At 40.8% G+C, this 24,304-nt stretch overlaps 1 long non-coding RNA gene across 1 annotated transcript in view; it reads left to right on the plus strand.

Annotated features, from left to right (window-relative positions):
* The first annotated feature begins 7,390 nt into the window (after positions 1-7,390).
* Positions 7,391-24,304, plus strand: part of LOC109117552 — a 48,686-nt gene continuing 31,772 nt past the window's right edge. The window contains exons 1-2 of the long non-coding RNA XR_002024848.1: positions 7,391-7,506; positions 18,587-18,737. This is a non-coding gene — a long non-coding RNA (uncharacterized LOC109117552). The remainder of the gene's footprint in view (positions 7,507-18,586; positions 18,738-24,304) is intronic.

Below are 24,304 nucleotides of genomic sequence, written 5' to 3' on the forward strand. Positions count from 1 at the left end.
AAAAAAAAAAAAAAAAAAAGATCCGTAACAGACTACGAGAGGAAAAATAATGGAACAATTCAATGCAGAAAGAATTTTAAGCATCTACATACCAAAAGACACTAACACAATTTAAAATTAGAGATAAAATTTGCAATGCCAATAACCAAATGTGACAATAGCCAATGACCAATGATTAGCATTGTGCTCAACTGGCATAGTTGAAGATGTTACTAGATTTTAGGGGAGCTGCCAGGAACATCTGATTCTTAGAGCAAGGCGAAGTCACGAGACTAGTTTTCGCCACTGGATTATAAATGGAAATGAAGTGTGTAACTCCCAGGTTGAAATGGTTTTGAAACGGGCAGGCCTTTTCCATATCTTTCTCCACTCATTTACTTCCGTGGAGTCCGGCAAGCACAGCGTAACAAAATAGGAAATATGCAATGGATTTTCCTGACACACTAAGATATTTGATCTCTCACTGTTTCTACCATTAGGTTATTTTCACACACACTCTGACAATTTTTATTTTATAAAATTGTTAAGAAAACTAACCCAGTAGAAAATCTGCACAGTCTATGAGTTAAAACGTGGTAGAAGAGAAAATTTTAAAGCCAATAAACATGTTTAACCTCACTATAATTAGGAAATTGAGAATTTCTGTGAGAGGATACAATTTTGTAGCCTTCTAACTGGGAAAGTTAAAAAAATCTGTAATACTAAATGAGGATCAGGTTGTGGGGAATTGGGAATTCTTACACAGAGCTGGAGAGAATGTTAACATTATTAAACCATAGTATTGTCAAGACTGAATTAGAAAACCTGAATAAAACTAAAAAGGATTATGAACCCAAGGCCCATCTGTACCATTTTTGCTATATACCACAGAGAAGTCCTCGTGCATGGCACAAGACATTTGCAAAAACAAAAACAAAAACAAAAACAAAAACAAACCCTTAAGATAGATGTAAAAAAGCAAGAGTATAAATAAACACACTTAGTTTACCACATAATAGAGTTGGACAGCAGGTAAATGAATTAGTTAAATTGAAGCATATCATTGTAGATTAATATTAAAAAGTTAACATTTGGCCAGAACAAAGTATGTTGAAATATATTAAAAATGCTATATTTTACTAAGAGTTATCAATGTACATTATCAACATAATACAGAATAATAAATGCAAACTCAGAATAACAGTTACCTTCTTGAAAGCTGGAGACTGGGATTATATGGGAATATACAGGGAGGTTTACAGTAGCTAGCAGTATTTCATTGCTTAAAATAATCCGAGCTAAGTATGGTAATAATTTCAGGATTTTTAAGATAAGGTATTCTGAGTACAAGTCTTCACTATGTTAGCTTCTATATTTACTTGCCTGTGTGTTTGGGATATTGTAATTTTTTTTTAAATTACAAAAAAGTAAGATCTTATGAATCACAAAGACCTGCAGTTGCACCATAAATAAAATGTGGAAAATATAAGCAAATTAGATAGTTTCCCTGATTTTCTTTTTAAATTAGTGAGAAGTCATAGCACAATCATTCTAGTTCTGATATTTCAGCTCTTCTCTGATTAGTGTTAGATGGTCATTTCTAAAAGCTTTAGGAGAAAAAAATCTTAATTAAGTACTTGAAAGCCTTTAAACTGATTTGGTTTACAGGGTGACTTATTGGATAATTATGTTTTACTAATGTTAACTTTATCTTACCCCATCAATCCTACTTAAGTGGCAGAAATTATTTTTCTTTAGCAAACTCAACAGCTTCCTTGGTGACTATTTGTTTTATATAGAAAGATAAGACCATGACCCTTGGTTCATGATCAGGACAATGTAAAATCTGAATAGCCATGTGTGTCCTCATTCAATTCTCACCCCCACTGAAAATCTGGGAGATTTAGACAGCTTTCTCCTAATTGAGATAAAAAAAACGTCAGTATTTTCTGTAAAACAACAAGTTTTAAAATCCCACATAGATAACAGATGACACTTCCCTCCACAGGCTTTACTTCACCCACCTAATCACCATTTTTGAGATTTTAATGATCTCTATGACTTAAGCCAATTGATAGTACAGGAATTCTGCTATCGGGTCGACTACAAACTTCAGCCAGCACATTTTTTTTCCAAACAATACTCAGCATTTGATTTGGTGTGTGTTTCCCACAAAATATTTCTGTAGTAAGTATCACATAATTCCTTCAGTTATGCAGCACTATAATACCCTTTTTTATACCTCTTGTTTTCTGTCAAAGATACCCAAAGGAATCACTCTTACATCTCAAGTGTTACTGTTAGAATGAGCACATGACCATAGGCTCCATCCATAGGACTGTCTGTCGCCTTTGACTTTTCTGATTGTCTGTAAAACTAACAACGACTGACATTTATTGGGTATCCTCCATGTGGCAGGCATTACGTTATCATATATATCTTATAATGAAATTTCTGTAAGAGAGTGGTTATTTCAACTTGCCAGGTGATCAGGTTAAGACTTGGAAGAGTTAAACTTCTGTTTGCAGCACTTTTGCTCAGGGTGAGAAACAGGGTTGTCTGCTGCAGAGCCTAAATCAGGGTCCTCTGTTACCTGGAGAGCTGTAAAAGTGCACCACATCCTGAAATGAGGATTTGTGTGCATTGGGGTTTTTGTTTTTGTTTGTTTGTTTATTTGTTTGAGACAGGGTCTCACTATGTAGTTGAGGCTGACCTGGAACTCACTATGTAGCTCAGTCTGGTCTCGAACTCACAGTGATCCTCCTGCCTCAGCCTCCCAAGTGCTGGGATTACAGGTGTGCGCCACCACGCCTGGCTGCATTGGGGGTTTTTTAAGCAGTGTACCTTGGAACAACCCCAAAGAGGGTGGGAGAAGCCAGTTTGCACAAAAGAAATATGTGAGCTGTGATTCCTTTGGAAAGGGGGCCTCACTGTCCCAGCAGAGAGGGGGATCTTGGAAGACTTCCTGTTGTTCCCAGCAGAGGCAAGCCACAGGGCCATTCTACCTTCATACTGGAGGAACTGTGGGAGGCCATTGCTCTGGGGAAGGCAGTTCTTGCTAATGATGGCAATTCCTGAAAAGGGACTCAGCTGAGAGCTGTCTGCAGCCAGTGCTCACAGCCCGACCACCCGTGTCTTGAGGGCTGGATCTTAAGACACCGCACAGCATCACTATTTCTTTCTAAGACCTTGAATGATTGTGAAACAGTTGAGTAGTTGGCACTGCTATTAAGTAGGGACACAGAGAACCCTGTCTACTGCTTTCAGACAACTGATGTGAATAAGTCAGCACAGAGCTGAATGGCCTTGCTTTTCTGCCTAGTGTGTCCCAGTTTACAAAAATATTTCATTGGAGCCACGAAATGACCTACTGAGGTGCTCCCATTACAGGAGAGGATATTGAGGCTCAAACACCAAAGTGTCAAATCTCATGCAGGAAGATCATCTTCACAGCCTCTGCCATCAATTTGGGGGTCATTTGGATCCTGGTGCTTTATGTATTTTCTCCTTGAGTCCAAAATGCCAGGGTGGTCATAAAACTTCAACTTCCCTGCAACTCTGATATCTGATAACCTTTTAGACTCCCCGACAAAGTGCAAACCTAGCACATCTAGTGGTGTTCAGTGTTGAAAAAATACAGAAACCATGCATCATGGCATAGACCTTTGCCTGACAAGTCACCCTTAATAAGGAAGGCTATTAAGTTATGCATTTTAGCATAAAATAAACCCACTAGTCTTGACAACCACTGCATCTTACCCACATGTTGTTTTGGAAACAGATGAAATGTCATAGGAACATATATAATGAGAGTTTTCATGCTCAGCATTTCAAGATAAAGTGTAATAGCCCACTTTCAAGCATTACAAAATGCCAGTTGCGGGCAAGAACATCCTGGCTACTTTTATTTTCCATCCGTATTTTTCCTCAAATCTGAAAACTCTGCACTGAGTTAACACCAGGAGTATTCGGGATACTATGTGATTGTTACTGAGAAAACCACAAACAAGCACAACATTAAGAGAGTCTGTAGATAGATTCAGGACTTATTGGGCCCCCACTCCATAAAGATGGAAAACAAGTATTCCTAAATCATTTGCAAAACTGTAGCTATTTTTTTTTCAGTAGCCAGAATAATTGTCAAGTAATAATTTCATACGGGGAAATTCTACAATGCAGCTTTGTCTTCTGAGTTTGGTCATAGGGTGTGGCTAGTAAACAGTGGTGTTTTTACTCGGCCAAAGTCAAGAAGGCACTTTGATTGTAGTAGCTCTGTGTGCTGGAATGAAAGAATAATTATCAATTTGAAGATTTTATTTTTTAGGATCCTCAAATAAGAGCTGCAGTCTTTCATCAGAAGAGGCTATTTGATTTGTGGGGAAAGGCCGTGATGGGGAGACTGGTCTCTAAGAAGGAGCCATGAGGAACATTCTGGAACCAGATCACCAGTCCTTTCACAGGGAATGGCTTATGAAGGAATTCCATCTGCCAGCATCTCTAGGCCTGGCTGACCTGGAGGCCAAGAGGGGCTTATAGACTTTCCCAAGGCTGGGGGGAGGAGAGTATTGTGAACCAAACTTAGGGAAAATTGGGAGAGGGCAGAAGTTCACAGAAGCTTCTCATTTGCTTTGTAGAGGATATCAGAAACTAAAGACTGGGAATTTCTGCTGTAAGAGTTAGAAAACTTTGGACTCTGTTGATGGTACCTGATTTCCTATGATAAATATTTCATAATGAGTTTAATACATAAGGAGGAATTAGGAATGTGTAGTATTCAGAGGTGGGCCTTTGGAAGATGACTGAATGCTAAGGGCTCTGATCTCACAAATTGATAAATGTCTTTATGGTTTCATAGCCTAACAGTATTTGGAAGAAGCTCTTGTTATAAAATCTAGTGCTCTGTCTGCTTTTCAGGAGGGCATGAGTTAAGCCGTGTCCTTCTCATATACCTCCACTAGGATACATTGTCTTTCTATGGGCCTAAAAGCTACCGGGCCAGCAACCACAGATTCAAACCTCTGAAACTGTAAGCCAAGATAATTCTTTCCTGATTTTAAGTTCTTTACCTCAGGCATTTTGTCACAGCAATGGAAAACTTACTAACATATTTGAGATGTTGGAGTAGGCTGTACCAACACTTTTTCACTGCATTCTTTAAAGTGTAACATTTTCAGTGGCTCTCCAATGTCAACCTGATAATAGCTGGGCATGCTGGCATGCTAATGACAAATTCTGACAAGCTGGGTGCTTATCTTCACATACTATTTCAGCCCAGCTGGATTGTACCCCTTTTATAATGAAGGACAACAGATCTCTTCTCACTCAGTGCGTTTTCCTGTATCGATTCCCCTTTCCTAGAAAGTCATTCCATCACTACTTGTCCAAGTGCAGCCACTTTCCAAAGCATAAAAATACTCCCCTCCTCTGAGGGTATCTTTACACCTCTTTTTACCTACCAAAATACTTGAAAAAATTAAACTAATGGTTTATTAACAGTCACAGGACAACACCTTTTTAAAGTTGTAGATATGTGTAGCTCCACTCTTTGTAAAATTAATTTTGATGGTACACTTAAAGTCTATAATGACATTCATCATTGGATATTTGCACCTTTACAGAATCTATCTTGGTTCTTATTCCCCATTCTCTGCTCTCCCTTCAACCCCTCCATCCCTCCCTATTTGCAAAGAGTTTCTTTCCATTTTTTCATTTTCTTTTATTAATTCCATTCCCTTCTTTACTTTCCCCTCCTCCCATTTCCCCTTCCCTTTTACCCCTTTTCTTCCTATTTCACATTATCTATTATACCTTTTAGTTCTTATTTATACTTTCAGTTTCTCACACTAGAGAAACTATTTGGTATTTACAAATGTGTGTCCTATTTGTTTCACTTAAGAGTATCACCTCAATGTGCATTCATTTAACTATACATGTCTCTAATTTATCATTTTTATGGCTGAGTAGTACTCTACTTTATTTTTTTTAAACCCACATTTTCTTTATCCAGTCTCCAGTTGATGGGCAATCAGGCTGCTTCCAAGTTTTAGCTATTACAAATTGTGTTGCTATGAACATGAGTGCACATATATCACTGTGATATGATTCTTTTAATTCTTTGGGGAAGATACCCAGCTGTAGAATAGCTGGCTCCAATGGAACTTCCAATCCTAGTTCTTTGAGGTATCTCCATACTGATTTCCACAGTGGTTGCTCCAGTCTACACTCCCACCAGCAGCAGAGAATGGTTCCTCTTTCCCCATGGCCCTGCCAGCATTTGTTATTGGCTGATTTGATTATAGCAGCAGTGTGAAGAGACAACCCACAATGTGGGAAAAAATTTTCACCAGGTGTTCCTCAAAGGTCTACTATCTAGAATATATAAAGAACTTAAAAAAATCAGACCACCCAAATTTAAAAACTCAATACAAAAATGAGCATCTGAAATGCGCAGACATTTCTCAGGCAAAGTAGAAATAGCAAATGAACATATGAAAACGTGTTCAACATCACTGGTCATTTGAGAGGTGCAGATGCAAACAATGCTGAGATCCCACCTCACCCCCGAAAAAAAGTGCAGATCTACTCTTGAAGTTACCTATCTCCCCAAGACCAGGCAACCGAGGAAACTCGATCACAATCATCTTGGCATGTGGGTCAGCTGTGTATTGAGGGTCATTTTTCTCATGCTCAAAGGAGGCCTAAATAAACTGCTCCCTCACTACACAGAAGTTCTCTAATGATCAGATGTGTTTCTCTTCCTTTCAGTGTTTCTATGCCCTAAACAGGAAGACAAACTTAGTCCAAGGTACTGAAAGGGCCAAACAATATCCTGTGACAGTTACTTCATTGCCCTCCCCCTTTTTATTTATGTTTCTGGTTTCTAAGCAAGTGCATGTAAACACACAAATAAATGGAAGGAAATAAAATATGTTAATTTCAAGAGAAAGGGTAGGGAGTTCGCAGTAATAACATACTGGCCCCTGCTCAGTGATGCAAATCAAATAAATAGTTCACACTAAGTTGCAATGTTGCTGGAATGAATTACTTCCCGCTTGCCCTTTAAATAGGTTAACAAAAAGCATGTAAAATTTTTAACAGAGTTCCCAGACCTGTCCTATACCTTTATGCGTGGAGGCCCAACAGTGTTTAGTGAGCTGCAAAGAGTACGGATTCTGGTGTTATGAGGATCAGGTTAAAGTCTGGCTGAGTCAGGAGCGCCACACGCATCTCGTGAAAAAACTCCGAGGCCTGTTAGGGCCAATAAGGATGTGCCAAATATCCCGACTCCACCCTGGCTCCACCCCTGCCTTACCCTATCCAATAGTGATCCAATAGCGCCATCGTGGCTCCACCCCCACCTTACCCTATATAAGCCTGTGCATTTGCTGAAAAAAAAAGAGGAAGCATTCCAGAAACCTTTCCGCATTCGGGCCCACTGAACCTTGTTCCCCAGGTGGGCTCGCAGACCGAAACAACTGGCACCTGAACAGGGGACTGGCGTATTCTGGCTAAAGATTGAAGTTTCAGGTAAGGATCCCTCTTATGGGTAATATCATGAATCAGGAAGGGCCAGTACAGGCCTCCTCAGTAAAGGGTCCTCATGCCATAAAGGCACCCGAGGAGTTTCCAGCCCAAACTCAGGCGAGTGTAAGGCTCCCTGAACGCTCTAAAGATGGTGGACAAAAGCCTCTCAAAAAAGATGGGGCAGGCGGGCTGTCTCTTGCGCTTTCTTCTTCCCCAAAGGCGTCAGCCCTGCCCGCCGGGCTCTCACTTCCTGTCGAAGTGCCCCCGCTGAAACCCCCTCGTCCCTGGAATAATGGTCATCTGGAAGAGCCTACCTTTTCCGGTCCAAGATGGTGGCCTCCACCCTGTGTGCCACCACCTTACTTGTCGGATGAGGAGAAACAATCCTTGGATCGGGCCTTAGGGTGGCTTGGGGTCCTCGGCCTTCGGGCCGCCCAGCCTCCTCCAAAGCCCGCAGGTGCAGCTGCAGGGTGCCGGGACCTGCTGAGCGGGGAGGGCAGCCTGGTCGGTGGCTGAAGGTCCTTTTGTCTTCCGGCCTCCTCTCACCCTGCCTCCCACCGCAGATCCCGCCGTCCGGCTGCTCACGGCCCCACCAACCCGGGCGCGTTAGGGTCCAGCGGGCGAGAGGGTTGTGAGTGCGGGGTGGAGGCCAGCGAGATGGGGCTGCGTGGTCCCTGGCATGCGGCTGCGGGGGCTGGCTGCTCCCCGGCCTGTGGCTGCTGCGTGCCCAGGAACGGCCTTCTTGCTGCAGAGCTTTAAATCTCTACTTCGTCCTGGACAAATCCACAAGTACCTAACCCCGCCATTTTCATTACTGTTGATTGGAATTCTACCTTACCCAGGCCCGTATTTACCCTACAGCTACGGAAGGCACCGTATTACCCTTGTATTGATCCTTCTTTGTTTAATCATACAGAAACTTGGAGTTTATATTTTGCTAGAACACCCCCGGCCATTTGGGTCCCTGTTGATCTCCGTATAGAGTGACAAACTTCAGATTCTCTCTTTAATCTTATGCTTCATACCCTCAGTAAGAAAGATTTTAAAATTTCTGCCCTTATTGTTGTCATCGTGTCCACGGTGGCGGGTATTTCTGCCGTAACAACGGCAACAGTCACCTCACAAAATCAAGCGGTGACAACAACCGTGAACCAGCTACTCTGCTAGGTCAAGATGTCTGCGCAGCTGTACTCAATTTACAGATCCAATTAAACTTGGTTTGGGAGGAATTGATACCTAGGAGTTAGATTCTGTAACTTTAAATGATGTGTGGGATACTATTTGTTCAAAAGTTCAGGCTGGATGGAATAATTTGAGTAGTTGGAGACGTGGACTGATACTGGGATCCCCATATATATTGACCTTGTTTCGCATATTGTTACTGTTCTTTATTTTAAAGATCAGACGTGCCAGTAACAAAATCATAAAAATGCGGTCCTTTTGGCTGAGGCTCTGGAGTCAGAGACAAAAGGGGGAACTGAAGATCAGGTTAAAGTATGGCTGAGTCAGGAGCGCCACACCCATCTCTCGTGAGAAAACTCCGAGGCCCATTAGGGCTGGAATAATCCGCCCCTCGGGTGTGTAGAGATCTGACCTTAGATAAGCTGTTCCTCTCAAGAACCTTTAAAGTCCTGACTCCATTCGCCTCAGCCCCTAAAGCATACAACCCCAAAACTAACATGCGGCCAATAAGGATGTGCCAAATATCCCGACTCCACCCTGGCTCCACCCCTGCCCTACCCTATCCAATAGCGATCCAATAGCGCCATCCTGGCTCCACCCCCACCTTACCCTATATAAACCTGTGCATTTGCTGAATAAAGTCAAAGCGTTCCAGAAACCTTCCCGTAGTCTTGTGTGGTGATTCTACCACTTTGCTCTCCCAGTCCGGGCCCCCTGAACCCTGTTCCCCGAGCGGGCTTGCAGATGAAACAACACTGTTAAGAGTAAAGTATCTGAAGAAATAGTATTTCCCCTTGGTGGGTGATATGGTGCAGGGCCTGGAATCTTAACAAGAAGATTGGCTAAAGCCTGCTAAGTAGGGGACCTCACCCCATAGCAATAGTGTAATCAAAGTGAATCTGCATGAGAAAACATGCTTAATGCAAGACTTGCTGAGAGTAAGCTATATTCTGATATTTGCCTAAGCATTTATTGGTAAATTGTTGAGTATTCACGTGTCGGTGTGTCAGGTATACATTCCCCCCAAAGAATACCTGGCAATACTTCATGAAAGAAGTAGCATAGAACCTTCAGTCTTTATTTAATGTCTACAAGAGAGTGGTAGTTATAGTCTCAACAGTGGCATAAGGTGGGTTACGGTTTAGATCTAGAATGCTCCCCCCGCCACCTCATGCATCCAGGTTTGGGGCTGTGTAGATAAATGTACTGCTGGAAGATGGGGCTTCGTCTGGAGAGTAGGTCATTGGAGGTGAGACCTGGGAAGGTGTGTCTCCCTCTCCCACTCTTTTGTGCTCCCCTGAGTCGAGCAGCTTTCCTCTGCCGGTCTTTCCACCATGCCGCACCTGTCAGGAAGCCAGGAATGGACTGAATCCTCCAAAACCATGAGCCAGAATAGACTTCTCCTTTTCAAGTTGTAAGTGTTGATTATTTTGTCCCAACAACAAGAAAGTGATCAAGATAGGGATCTGAGGTAACTGTGTTATTTCTTACTGCACTTCAGAATAAAATGGGAAGCTGTTTTAAAATGCATATTCCATGGCCACATCCCAGAGAGCTTAATATTACTGATCTATAGTAAATATTAATTAACATTTTAAGTAATCAACCCAGGATAATCTAGGTTTCAGCTGCTTTTCAGACTACTCAGTGGTATCAATTGTAACTTTTAAAAGAAAATAACCAATTTCTCTATATAACAGTGGAATACATAATAACAGCACATACAAGGCAAAATCTTGTAGCAAAAGAATAGATACCAATTACTTAAATGTTCTATCCCGGGGAGTGACAATATACTTGTACACACTCTAGATGCAGCTTGTAAAGAATTATATAAACCAGTATTATTTTTATAAGTTGTATTTTTCTATTTATTGCACACTTCTACTGTAAGGACCAGGGTTATTTTAAGAATGTTGATGTGGAAGACAAACCCTATAGTCTGAATCTCTTTAAAATCTTCAAAGTTTATAATCTGAATGTTAAGAAATGCAACTTTCCACTAATTTTATAGATTCAAAATTGCATATGTTTTTGTTGTTCAAGAAGGAAAAGTGGACAAACACACTTTAAATCTCTTTAGCAACCAGAAAGCTTTCGTACAGCCGACTAAATCCTTAGAGAAACTGGTGATGTTACGGCTTGTATCTAGATGTCCCCCAAAGCCTCATGCAGTTGTGGGTGGGGCTTTTCAGAGGTAGCTGGATCTAGAGCATGTGCTGCTGGGATCAAGGGTGTGTGATTATGAAAATAGACCGCTGATTGGTTTGGCATAATTCTGGGAGCAGATCATGGGAAGGTCCTCCCTGGTTGTGAGTGCTACCCTCCGTAAGGGTGAGTAGCCTGAACACAATATAAGGGACAGAAAGAGGGCTGCTGTAGTGGTGTGTTGCTTGTACTTTACTACTTTGTTGCTTCCTGCCTTGCTGCCTCTTGCCTAGCATCAGCTGTTTCTCCTCTGCCGCACCACTCTGTCTTGGAGGCAGCCAAGTACGAAATGAAACCTCTTCCAACTGCAAGCTACAATAAACCTTTCCTCTTTTAAGTTTGGGTGTTGGGCATTTTGTCTTAGCAATGAGGAAAAGTAACTAAGAGATGGTCATTAATATTTTTAATTTTTTATCACCTACTGTTTCATATCATAGTTAAAACATGATAAAAGTAGCCATATTCTAACTTCAGCTATGAGAGAAAATGAAATTCAGAAATATTCAATTATGTGTTGAATTCGTAGAAAATAGCAAAAATGAAAATCAAGGTTTGGATCTGGTAAAGATTCCTTCTCTGTTCTGTGTGAGATTAACTCTTGCTCAGTAAAGAGAAAATATTTTGTGCATATAGTTTCTCTGGAAGTAATGTTTCAGATAATAGGACTATGAAATAATATAAATTAAAAAAAATTAGGGGTAAGTATTAGCCCTCATATTTCCCTGCATTTCACTTTTAGAAATATTGAGATTTCAATTTAGGGTTAACATTTTTCATGTTTAGTCTCTGTCTAAAGGTGATTTTATTTTTCTGGAACATATAATTGAGAGTGCTACATGAGTGGAAAAAGTTGTTTCCATTTTACTTAAATTTTTGGCTCTTTTTCATATTTGCATAACTTGAAGGGTCAACTTTAAAAGCTGAAATGTTCCATGTGTCTACTTTTGCTTAGAAAGAAACCATTGGCCTGCATGTGTGATGGAAAAGCTGAACAGGGCTGACAGTGGAGAAACATGGCCTTTGAGTATAAATAATGTGAAATTTTGTGTTGTAGAATCCTTGACTTGTATACAATTGTAGCTTTTCTCTAAAATTTCTTTGTAGAATCCTTCCTTATAGGATAATTAAATTACCTTTATTTTCCTTTTTCTTGGAAATGTTGACAGTTTTATAAAAAAGTCTTAAAACATTTTCAGTGGTTGATTTGTGGTTTTTAAGCATTCGGTTTTTATACTATCACCTTTTCTTTTTAATTATAGTATTCTCTCTTCAAGTACACCACTTCATAGTTTTCTTCCTTTTTCTGAAGTTTCACATACCGTATTAACAAAACTGTAAACTGCTTCCTGTGGAGATTCATTTGGAGTATTAATTAGCATATTGAAAATTGAGGGCCAGGGATTTGGCTCAGTGGTTCCACTACCTCACTGCCTGCCGCCCAAGCACAAGTGCCTAAGTTCCATCCCCGGTACCAAAAAAAAAAAAAAAAAGAAAACAATCTGTTAGTTTCCCGTTACTGAAACATTTTCTGTCAGAATGATTTATAAAGAGAAAATGTAAAATTGGACTCACAGTTTTAGAGATTTCAGTCCATGGTCAATGGGCCTGTGAGGAGGCAGAGAATCACAGCAGCAAGCACATGGAGAACCGTGGCTGCTCAGTTCATGCTCCGAAAATGAAACAAAGGGAAAGAAAGAGCGATCTGGTCTGATAAAGTATGAGAAGTTGAGAAGATACGCTAAGATTATTTAGTGTCATGAAAAAATATTAAATGGAAAAGCAAGCAAAAAGATTGTCTCAATTTTTTAATTGAGAATTCAAACATACAGAAAAAAGCATAAGAAATGTGAACAATTCTACTAAATCTAAATACAATGCTCAATTTTTATACTTTTAGGCACAAAGACAAACTTTCAAATGTGACGGAAGACCCCTGTACTACTGTTGTGGAATTCACATTCTACATCCAGTCTTCAGAATTAATCATGACTAGGAGCTCAGAGTTTGTCATTCTTTTTATTTTTTATTTTTTATTTTTATTTTTGGTGCCGGGGATTGAACTTGGGACCTTGAGCTTTTGAGAGGCAGTGCAGCGGATCCACCAAGCTAAATCCCTGGCCCTTAGAGTTTATCATTTTTAATATGATTTTATATTTACATGTGGAAGGATTACATAGAATTTGAGGTCGTGTCCTGGCTTATATCTAGGTGTCCCCTCCAGAGCCCCATAGATTATACTGGTTTATATCCAACTTGCCATTAGGAGGTGGGGTCTGGTTAACAGAGGTGGCTCACTGGAGGTGATGCCTGGAAGGGTTACATCCCTCCCCTGTTCCCTCCAGGGTCTCTCCCTGTTTGTTGATTGCCATGCCTTGAGCAGATTTTCTTTTGCCCTACTCTACACCATGCCATCCTGCCTCGGATCCAGCTGAATATGGACTGAAATCTCTACTGTGTGCCAAAATAAACCTCTCCTTCAGTTTGTGGGTGTCAGGTATTGTGTCTCAGCGATGAAGAAAGTGAGGAAGACCTGCATCATTTTAAACATTATATAAATTTCATAAATCTTCTATTCTACAACTTGCTTTTCATCATCTGGTCCAAGTTATATTTTTTAGATTTATCCATACCAATATCTACAGATATGATTTATTCACTTTATCTGTTGTATGATGTTGTATTAGATGACTGTACCATAGCTTATTTATCTCTTCTTCTCCTATGCTAGACATTCAGGTTGTTTCTCTTTACTCAGTAGTGTGCACAGCGCTAGGGGATGAATCCCACTGGATGCTGGGGTTGTTCAGATCTCCACCTAAAGTGGGTTTACTGGATCACTGAGCAGGAACATATGCTACAACTGTATTGCTCAGAATGAGCATATAAATTCCCACAGTTACCACTAGCTTTTGTGTCTCCTAATGCTTGATGACACTAGTTTTGTTGGATTTTTGGTGTATTTTTCTTGATAGATGACGATGATAAAATAGTCTATTGTTTCTGTGTTCCCAATCCAATCTATTGTTTCTTGGCAATATTGCTTTTCTTTCTGTCAAATATTAATTTTCTTGGTCCAGTTTTTTGGGTTGGAATGTCTTGTTTTGACTGTGTCACGCAGATTCTGATGTGTTCAGAAAGACAATCTTTCTATTCCTTTTATTTATGGAAAAAATCCCTCAGTTTGTTTTTCTTCTTTAAAATGGAGTTTATTCTTGTTCCATGCCTTTCCATATACATACTAGGTAGATTTTAACTCTTAACAAAAATCTTGCTGCCATCTAGATTGGGATTTTATTTAAGTGATAGTGTAATTTGGGAAAAATTGACATTTTTATCATATTTTGCCCAAACCATGAGCATATCTTTCTTTTTCTTAGGATTTGTTATGTTCTTTTAAAAAATTTATACATTTCTCAAGTGAGATCTTTATATTTAGTAGAGTTCTTTTCTAGAGACCTTTTGGAAATTGTGAATATGATCTTTCTTCATGGATATATTTTATTTTGTCTCTGTTGGAGAATGTGCTATTCATTTCCAGTGTAGATTTTTTTATCCAGTGATCTTGCTAAAACTCTTATTTCTAGTAGTTTGTGGATTTTCTTAGATGTCTATCAGTGATCTTCAGAATATAATTTTTGAATTAGCAGCATTAGCAGCATCTAATAAGCTATCAGAAATGAAAGTTCCAGGCCAACACTGGTCCCCAACTCTGAAACAGAAGATGTGATTAAATTGACAGTTTTGAGTTGAGGTGATTGTTCTGGATTATCCTTGTGAGACCAGTCTAATCACAAGTCCTTAAAAACAGAGAAGCTTTCCAGACGCTGCTGGTCACAGGCAGAGGGTCAAGCAGTTTGTCCCTTACAGACTCCAGGAAGGGCCACACCCCTTCTGACATTTTAAAGCAGGGATAGCAATGTTGGACTCTCAAACTACACAACTCATTTTAAGCTCTCTGTAATACCTTGTTATAACATCAATAGAAAATGAATGTAATTTTACCTGTGTTTACAGAGTTTGACAAATGTAGCTATGTAATTGCTACAATAATCCAGATGCAGATTTGCATTGTTCTAAACCATTGCTTTGTGTCACTTTACAGGCACTCTTGACCCTATCAGCCCCTGACAATTGCTGACCTGCTCTGTTGTCAGTTTATGCTTTTAATGGTTGAGTGTGGATGTATAACAGCATCTCCTGTTTGTTTATAATCACTTGACCATTTCCAATAATGGGCATCATGTGGAAAAGTAACTGGGATTTGGTGTTTATTTTGTGTTTGTGAGTTGACAGATCAAATGATATTGCCATTGAAAAGATAGCTTGTTCCATTTCTGAGAGAAGGGGTGCAGCATACAACTCAGGATCACAGGGAGCCCCAGGACCTGTCTGGGGGAAGATAAGGTGAAGGGAAAGTGTTGGCACAAGTCTGCTGCGATTTTAAAGACCAGGAGGAGCAGGCTAAGCAGCTAAGCAGATTAACATTGGATAGTTTCAGAAATCTTGGAAGGTTCTGGTTGTCTCAATGACCCTGCATTGATTTAGGCAGAAGGGTAGTGTCCCCAAGTTGAGGAGCCTGGTACAAAGGCCAGGATTTTTCCATCTGCCTAACAAGGAAAGTTGTTTGCTGTCTGAGAAATCAGCTGACCCTCTGTGGGGTAGGCCCTAGTTGGATCCACAAGACCCTAACCTGTCCAGCATCAAGAAGTATAGAAAATAATGGCCTATTTAACAGCAATACTCCTAACAAATACTATAATAATCTGCATCCAGGTGTTCTTTGGATGCACGTTTTTACTTCTCCGGAATAAATACTCAGGAACACAACCATAAATGTGTGTTTGATGTATAAGAAGGAGCAAACTGTTTCAAAGCTGCCGTACCATTCTTGCATCCCCACCAGCAGGAATGGGAGTCGAACGTGTTCCCCATCCGTGCTACTTCGTTTAAAACCAAAAACCAGAAACCTCGCTTGGTTTCAATAATTCAAGGAGTATAGTGATATATCATTGTGGTTTTAATTTGCATTTCCCTAATAACTCGTGTTAAACATTTTTTCATGAGTTTATTTTCCATTTATGTATCTTTTCAGTTAAGTGAAATACTTTACCTATTTTTAATTGGGTTGTCTTAATATTTTATTACAGTGAATTCTTGACATATTCCGTAGACAAGGCCTATATAAAATATTTTTTGCAGTTCATTTTTTTTATTAATGAATGCTGAAATTTAATTCAGTGCTTTTTCTTTGTCTTTTGAAAACAGTTCTCTCCCTTATTTTTGTTACTAAGGCTTGTTATATAAAACCATTTTGTGCTTTTCAACTGATTTTAAATTCATAGAATAAATGTTTTTTATTTTTTTGGAACTGGGCCTAAATCCCTGGCCCCCATAGAATAAATGTTAATTGTGATATTTTCATACTTTTATTGAACTTACTAATGTTCTGTCAAATTTTTACATTGTTTTTAAGAATGTTCATGTCTGAAAATGTCCAGTCACCACTCACGCATGATTTATTGTTTGATTGGAAATAAAATTCTAAGTTGTAAATCATTTCCTATTCATTTTGAAGGTAATTTTCCATTGTGCGCTGCCTTTTAAGAAGCCTATTGAGGAAGCTGGTGCCATTCTGATCCCTGTCATGTATGACCTAACCCCCATTCCTCTGTTCCTACTACTTATGCCTTCCAATCCCTGGATCATCACATTGATGGTTTTAATATCTGTCAATTTGTTAGGCAAAATCTGTTATCATTTGAAATTTTGGAAAAATTTCAACTTGGAGGCCAAGAGTCACCTTCTGAATTCCTTTCTACATAGGGAAGCTGGAAAAGCTACGAACGCTAATGTCTTCACCAAGTGGAGAAGTCCACACTAGTTAAATTAGATCCATTTGTCAAATAGATGGAATTCTACCTACATTCACTCCATTTATCAAATGAAACAGCTCTTGCTTACGTGTGACTTTGCTCCCCATTTGCATTTACTTTGTCCCAAAGAGAGAAGTAGATGCTTTGAGGTAAATGCCAGGAAAAAAAGTTTTAAACATTTCCATTTTAATGTGCCAAAATATAAATACTGTTTCAGCCAAATGACTGAGTGAAAGATTAGAAACTCTTATTGACAAAACTGATATGACTTTAAAAGAATCAAAATCAGTTTGGAATTATCTCATACATTAAAATATGTTCTGAAATTTAGAAAAGTATATTGAAGTGAAAGTCATGATGTGGATCATTTGTTTTACCAATTAATCTTAAATGGGATAAACATGTCAAGACACAAAAACGTGGATCTAATAAAGATTTGAGCCAGGGATGGTGGCCCACGCCTGTAATCCCAGTACTCGGGAGGCTGAGGCAGGAGGATCGCTGTGAGTTGGAGACCAGCCTGGGCTACATAGTGAGTTCCAGGTCAGTTTCAACTACAGAGTGAGACCCTGTCTCAAAAAACAAATTTTTTTTTTTTTTTTTTGCGCAGGGAGAATTACAAGTCCTAATGTCCAAATAAGCTAGAAATGCAAAGCACAGTTGCCTACGCAAGACTGCATGTGCTTGGCCCCCACCCCGCTGTATCCACGGTGTCCCCTTCTCACCCTGGCTCCATGCTCAGGATGACTTATAGCTTCCTCCCTGTCTACGTTCTGCTTGTTTATGGCCAGTAAGAAGCACTTGTGGATGAGATGGCAGGAAGTGGGAGAGGAACCAGCTCATTTTCTCCATATCACTACTGCCTGCTTCCAGTCAGCTGCAGTGGCACGCTGTCGTCGTCAACACTGCACCTGGCCTCGCCTACGTGGTCGTGACTCCAGATTCCAGTGATACCAATCCTTCCCCTCACTCCTCCTAGCCAAGGGTGTTAAAAGGTTTCTGGCTCCAGTAGACCTTTGTGTAGGTATTTTTGAGTATGCTAACTCTACTTCCTGGGAGTCTGACCAGTACAGCCTTAAGACCAGTGATGGCAAACCCTCTAGAGCTTTCAGTGATACAAATAGCCCTCTGTGGCATGCGTGCCACAGGCTTATCACGGCTGCTCTGGACCCACCTCCCATCATGTTCCGGTTTGAATCTTCTGCTGTAGCCATTAAGAACTACCTAAAGATGCTCCAAAGTGTCGAAGCTTTATGCTGCTTGTAATGGTTTGTATCTAGATGCCCTCCTAAAGCTTTCTGTGATCATAGGTGGGGCTTTTTGGAGGTGGCTGGATCTAGGGTGTGTGAATATGGATTAAGGGGGTGTGATAGCTAAATTGATTTAGAGTAGTTCTGTGTATGGATAGAGGAAGCTCTACCCTGGGTGTGGGTGGCACCAATCAATAGGTTTGCAGACTGGAAGGGATAAAAGAGAGGAAGGCTCACTGGCTGCTTCCCTGCTTTCTGCCTGCCCTGCTATGAACTTTCTCCTCTGCCATGCCCCTTTGCGATGCTGCCTGCCTTGCAGCCGCTTGAGGATGGATTGAAACCTCTACAAACTTTGAGCTAAAATAAACATCTCGTCTTTTAATTTGTGGGTGTTGGGTATTTGGTCTGAACAGAGAGGAAGACCTAAGACACTTTCTTCTTGCTTCTCTTAAATAGGCATCTTATCACTGGCGTTTGAAAACTTCCTTAAAAGTTCTTTTTTGCTGGAATTCTTCTTTGACCACGGAATGTCTTTAATGTCTAAGTCTATGCATAAATTTACTTTTCTAGATCCATGCTTTCGTTGGACCCAAGCTTCTTCAGAGAGGATGTTTTGCCTTGGTCACCTCCTGTCCAGTCGTGAGGAAGTGTCTGCTGCCACAGACCAATGAATGCAGAGATTCTAAGCACTGAAGTCAACTGGGAGAGAATCATAGTGAATGTAAGTCAAGAAGACGACAATGCTATGCAAGGTTAACATGAAAAATGTAATAGACATGGGCACCATTTCTGGGAGATAGAATGTACAGACAAAAAAATGAATTCAAAGGAAGGGGAAGTGAATCTTTTAGGAAGCTGGAGCCTGACAGAAGCCTTTAGGTCATTGGAGCTGTGTCCTTGAGGGGAGACAGTGGGAACCCAGCACCCTTTTTTCTCTCTTTTGCTTCCAGACCTTGAGGTAAGTGCATTTGCACAACTATGTACTCTGGCCACAGTGTAGTACTGTGGTTCCCAAGCAACAAGGACAGCTATTCATAGACTGAAGCTCAAAATCTATAAGCTTAAACAATCCTTTTCTCTTTATAAGTTGATTATCTCATATTTTTTATGGAAATGGAAAACTGGCAAATGCATCAAAGCATACAGGGGATGTAGTTTAGAATTTCCTATATGCTTTTACATTGCAATTTTCTCCTACTGTCTTTTGCTTGACAGGTGGTCATTGGCAGCATATACACTTCAAGGGTTCATTTTTATGACAGTTTATTATTTTTATAATGACTTCCAGCTCATTCAGGCTTTGCTTTATTGCACTGTTTCAGCCTTATGACAGAGAATGTTCCTGAAGCCTTTGATGTGTCCATCTTTTGATCTGTTCTGTGGAATGAACCATTTTCTCCATTCCGTCAGCCCTGTGTCTCTTTCCATTTGTAGTTACCTTTTTTGGGAAGGGGTTTTAGTGAACTCCTGAGGGATAGTCTTAGCGTTTGTTAATCCACTCAAGTTTAAGCTTTGGAGTTAGGTTTTTCTTATTAGAACACAGAAAATGCCTACCAAAGAAAGTATTATCATTATGAACAGTAGTTATAATTACCTAAATAAAAAAGAAGAGAAAATGTAAGGAAAGAAAATGTGATTCTGAAGAGGAATAAAAAAGAATCTGGAATATAATTTTACCTGCTAACCCTGGAAAGTGTGACACCTTGCAAAAGAGTTGTAAGAAGCATAGACCTTGGTGGGGAAATAGAAGCAGAGCTTTGGAACTGTGTGGATTCTTCCCCCCTCACAGCTGTCTTTGCATTCGAAGACATGTTCTCCTTTGGAATGTAGAACCATCTGCATTCTTGCTGAGGCAGTAACAATCTATACTGCACTTAGGCGTGTACATTCCAAAGGACACAAAGTACAGAAATTCTGTTATGATCATCCATGCTCTGGTGACCGAGATGAAACAAAGAGCACAAGAGATGAAAGTTTTAAAGAACAATGTTTTGATATTTGGATGTGGGTGTATAAATGGCTATGGCTACTTTCTATCCTTCCAAAACTTAAAACTAATGGAAAAGTTTGGAGTGGTAGATACTGGGTCAAATTTGAGAAGCAAGAAGCTGGGTCCTTTTAATAATTGCTGGTGGAACTAATAGGGAATAAGAGAGCAACTACAGTGGAAAACAAAATGTTTTTATTACATTTCCTCTACCCCCCCCCCAAGGGATTGAATCCAGTCTTTGCATGAAGTACATCCCCCAGTCCTTTAATTAATTAATCAATTTAAGAGAGAGCGTGGCAGGGTCCCTCCCATCGGGATATGGTGAGGGCCTTCTAACAGAGAAAGGTAACATGGCACTGTTAGTTCCTAGATTTGCATGTGTAGTTCTAGTATGGCTCTGTGACATAGATTGTACCCAATCAGGCTGTAGTAGTTTCAGTTACTTTTCTTTCATTTCTGAGACTAAATACCCAACGTGAAAATTTAGAGGGACGAGGTTTATTTAGCTCAAAGTTTGTAGAGCTGGATAATTGGCTGGATCTGAGGCAGGGTGGCACATGGCAGAGGAGAATAGCTCACTGTGGCTGAAGAAGCAAAAGCAAGCATTCAAGGGCGTTTAACGGCCTTTCTGCCCCTTTTATCTTATCCAGGCTACTTAGGGCAGGTGGCACTCACACTCTTAATCCTAGAGCCCTGGAACCTAGCATCGCACCATGAATCTGTCACAAATTGTAGATTCAGCCACCTCTGAAAAACCCCCACCTGTGACTTCATGAGGCTTTTGGGGGACATCCGGACACAAGCCATGACACCATTTAAGGGAGAAAGAAAAAACTGAATAAAGGGCAAATGTCCACCCCTGATTGGTGCTCAGGCTTTTGGGTCTTAGCCCCCTGAGTTCATGCCTGCAGGAATAAATTTGCTTCCTGGAAAGATAAGCCTCGGTGTCAGTGTGGCATCTCTCTGTGGGAGAATCCTGCTACAATAAGGTCTTGCAAAGTCACTAAGCTGCCCCCAGTGAGCTTGAACTTGAGCTCCTTCTCCCTCAGTCTCCTGGATCTGCACAGCCCTGCACACTCTGGTTTCCTCTTTATGCTTTTTAAAGTCTTTCCAGCCGGCATTCTGAACTCTATGATTTCCTGAGTCTGGCTGTTTGAATTGAGCAAACATTACCTCATAAACACTGACAGGACCAGCCTCATCTAGCAGAAAGGACTTTTTATGGGCTCTTATCCTGTGTTTCTTTTCAGAGCCTGGAGTTCTTAGACATCTTCTCTTGAATACTAAGTCACAGTGCTCATTGTTACTAGGAAGGTCATAATATAACTCTCGAACTTTAAGGAAGGTTCATTGATGTGAGGAAATAAGATGCCCAATTAAATGCATTCATCAGGACTTTCAGAAATGATGGAAATTAATATTGGAGTAGTTTTGTCTGCCATAAAATATATGCACTCATGTGTAGTGCCCCCTTCTTTCTACATAATATTTTACCTCAAGCTCTTTGGCCAATTTTTACGATAAGGCAGCATTGTAAAGAGTAGATTTCCTGTAGTTGATGGTGGAAGTGTGGAGAGACAATTTAGAGTGCAAGTGTCCAGCTTCTACACTGAGCATACCGCTGAGAAGCTCTAGAGGGAACCAGCTGTGCCATGTACCTGTGAGCTTGGTGTGTCGCCTCCTTCTGGTCATTTCAAGAAAAGCAGCTGGGCTCATGCATTCCTTCCACCTTCTAACCGCGGTGGGGTTGTCGTTTGGTTGCTTCATTCCGGCTTACCCCCTTTACCTTGGGAGCACCCCTCACCACCAATCTCAGCGCATGCAGTCTGAGCATTATTGATTTCAGCCTCAGTGCAGGGGCTGTGACTCCAGCCCGGCCCATCGGATATTTCATTCTCCCAAACACAGCAATTGGTCCTGAGGTGGGCAAGGGTCCCAGTGAACACCAACAAAATGGTATCTGGACTATTTAAAAACCTGCTCAAAAAAAGGGTGTCTTGTCTTTTTCTGCTGGGCTTCAGGTATGGGAATGGAAGCTTAGAGCTACTCACAGCCACACTGTCATCACGAGGGGCAGCAGACCCAGTGCGGAAGCAGCACATGGGAATCAGTGGCTTCGTAAATTCTCATAAGAGCTGAAACAACTTTTAGAATAAAACAGATGCTCACATGGGTCTGCCCATCTGGTTTGTAGTTTCTCATTCTCTGTGCCGCCATTGCCTTTATCAAGGGCTGACTCTCTCTACCGTGCCTCACGGATTCTGCTTATTCAGGGCTTTTCATTACTGGTCGCTCTCTCTCTCCCTCTCCCTCTCTCTCTCTCTCTCTCTCTCTCTCTCTCTCTCTCTCATCTCGGCTTCTGTATTATACTTTCTGGGTCCTGTTATTCATTTCTTCTATTCAGTATAAGTAAGTGAGTCTGATTGAGTTAGGTCTTCACTATCTGGTACAAAGTACTCCTAGTAGGAAAATATACATTTTTATAGTATGATATAATATAAATATATTTTAATACATAGAACACATACTTTGAAAATTGTTTATTGAGCACCGACACTAAGCTAGGCGTTGATCTATACCCATTGAACCATGTGGACTCAATTAATTCTCAGCAAAACACCTATCAGGTAAGAACTACTTACTGTCTTCATTTCACAGGTGAGGAAATTATAATTGTAAATAATCAAGGTCACACCAGTGCGGGGCCTAGGAGCAGTGTTCAGATCTGGTTCTAAACTCTACATCGTTAATGTGCTAATTTGTTAATAACTAAATGTGTTAATTTTCTCTACAGTGGCCCTGGGTGACTTGGCCACGCCGTGTCACAGGCTGCTGGTTTCCTTCGTGGTCTAATTATGCAAAGGCTCCCTGTTGAGGTCTTTTGAGGTCCGTCTTCCAGACAGCCCTTTGCCCAGTGGGTCACAGTGGTAAACATGAGAGGGACACTCTCTTTGTTCTTCAGAGGGGTCCGTTGGTCAGGCATCTCCCTCAGAATTCATCAGAAAAATCTATAATTCTTTGTCATTTTTTTTTTCATTGAACAGAAGTATTGGTTAAAGAACTATAGCTCTATGCTGGATTCAAAGGATAGTGCTTGTTTCTCCTGAGCCCTTCCCCTGCCCTACTACAGCCAGCCCACTCTTATTCCTCTTATATTTCTTCCACATACGTGCGTCATAGCACTTCTTAAAGTGTTTATTTACGTGCATTGAATTCTGTGTTTATTTTTCCAGTGTTTACCTTCTCCATTTCCTTACAGTCTGGGGATGTAACTGGTTTCATCACTACTGGGTCGTTAGCAGGGCCTGGCTGTGATGGGTTATTTGTCTTAGTTACTTTTCTCATTGTGGGGACAAAATATCTGACACCTACAAGTTAAAGAAGGAAAGGATTCATTCTGGCTCACAGTCTGTACAGGTTTCAGTACACAGTCTCCTGGCTCCCAGGCCCCGCAGCATGGCAGAAGGTATTGCAGAGGAGAAACAGTCCATGGTGTGATAGGCAGGAAGTACCAGCCTTCCTTCTGCTTTCCCCTTTTATTCCACCAGGCTACAAGCTCATTGTCTGGTCCACTTACCCGGAGTGGGTCTTTGGTCTTCAGTAAATCCATCCTGTCAAACTAGAACTGTGTTGCCAACTACGAAAATGATCCCTGAAAGTATGGTCTTTCTAGAACTGTGCTGAACCACTGGACCAGTCCAGTATCACACACCCATGATCCAGTCACTCCCATAAGCTCCCTAACAGTGCATGAGGCTAGATATAAGCCGTAACACTACTTGTCACATAAAGAAATGAGTATTTTAATCCCTTATCTGGATTTCTCTCTGAAGAAGAAGAAAGTCTAAAATATGGGCAAAAGAGAAATGACCAAGAACTAAAACAAATGTTCTTCATGTTCTCAAGTTTCTTCTGACAAACAGAACCAGGGAGGCTCTATACAGATTCACAGAAAGGGATTTACTATGAGGGATTGGTTCACAAGCTTGTGAAGGCTGAAGAGCCCCATTTTCTGTCCTCTGTAAGCCCAAGATCTAGGAGCATTGATGGTGGTAGCTCCAGTCCAAGTCCAAAGGCCCGAGTACCAGTGTCCGAGGGCGGCAGAACATGTGTGTCCCAGCTCAAGCAGAGGGCAAATTCAGCTTCCCTCTGCTTCTCATTCTCTCTGCCGAGCTTAGATGCTGCCTGCCCCACGCGTTGTGGAGGATCTTCCTTATTCGGTCACATGATTCAAGTCCTCATCTCCTCCGGAAACACCCTCACAGAAACACCAGCAATAATGTTTTGTCAGTTATCTG

Source organism: Fukomys damarensis, unplaced genomic scaffold (genome assembly GCF_012274545.1).
Source record: "Fukomys damarensis isolate Sample0158 unplaced genomic scaffold, DMR_v1.0_HiC HiC_scaffold_37, whole genome shotgun sequence".
Lineage (NCBI taxonomy): Eukaryota > Metazoa > Chordata > Mammalia > Rodentia > Bathyergidae > Fukomys > Fukomys damarensis.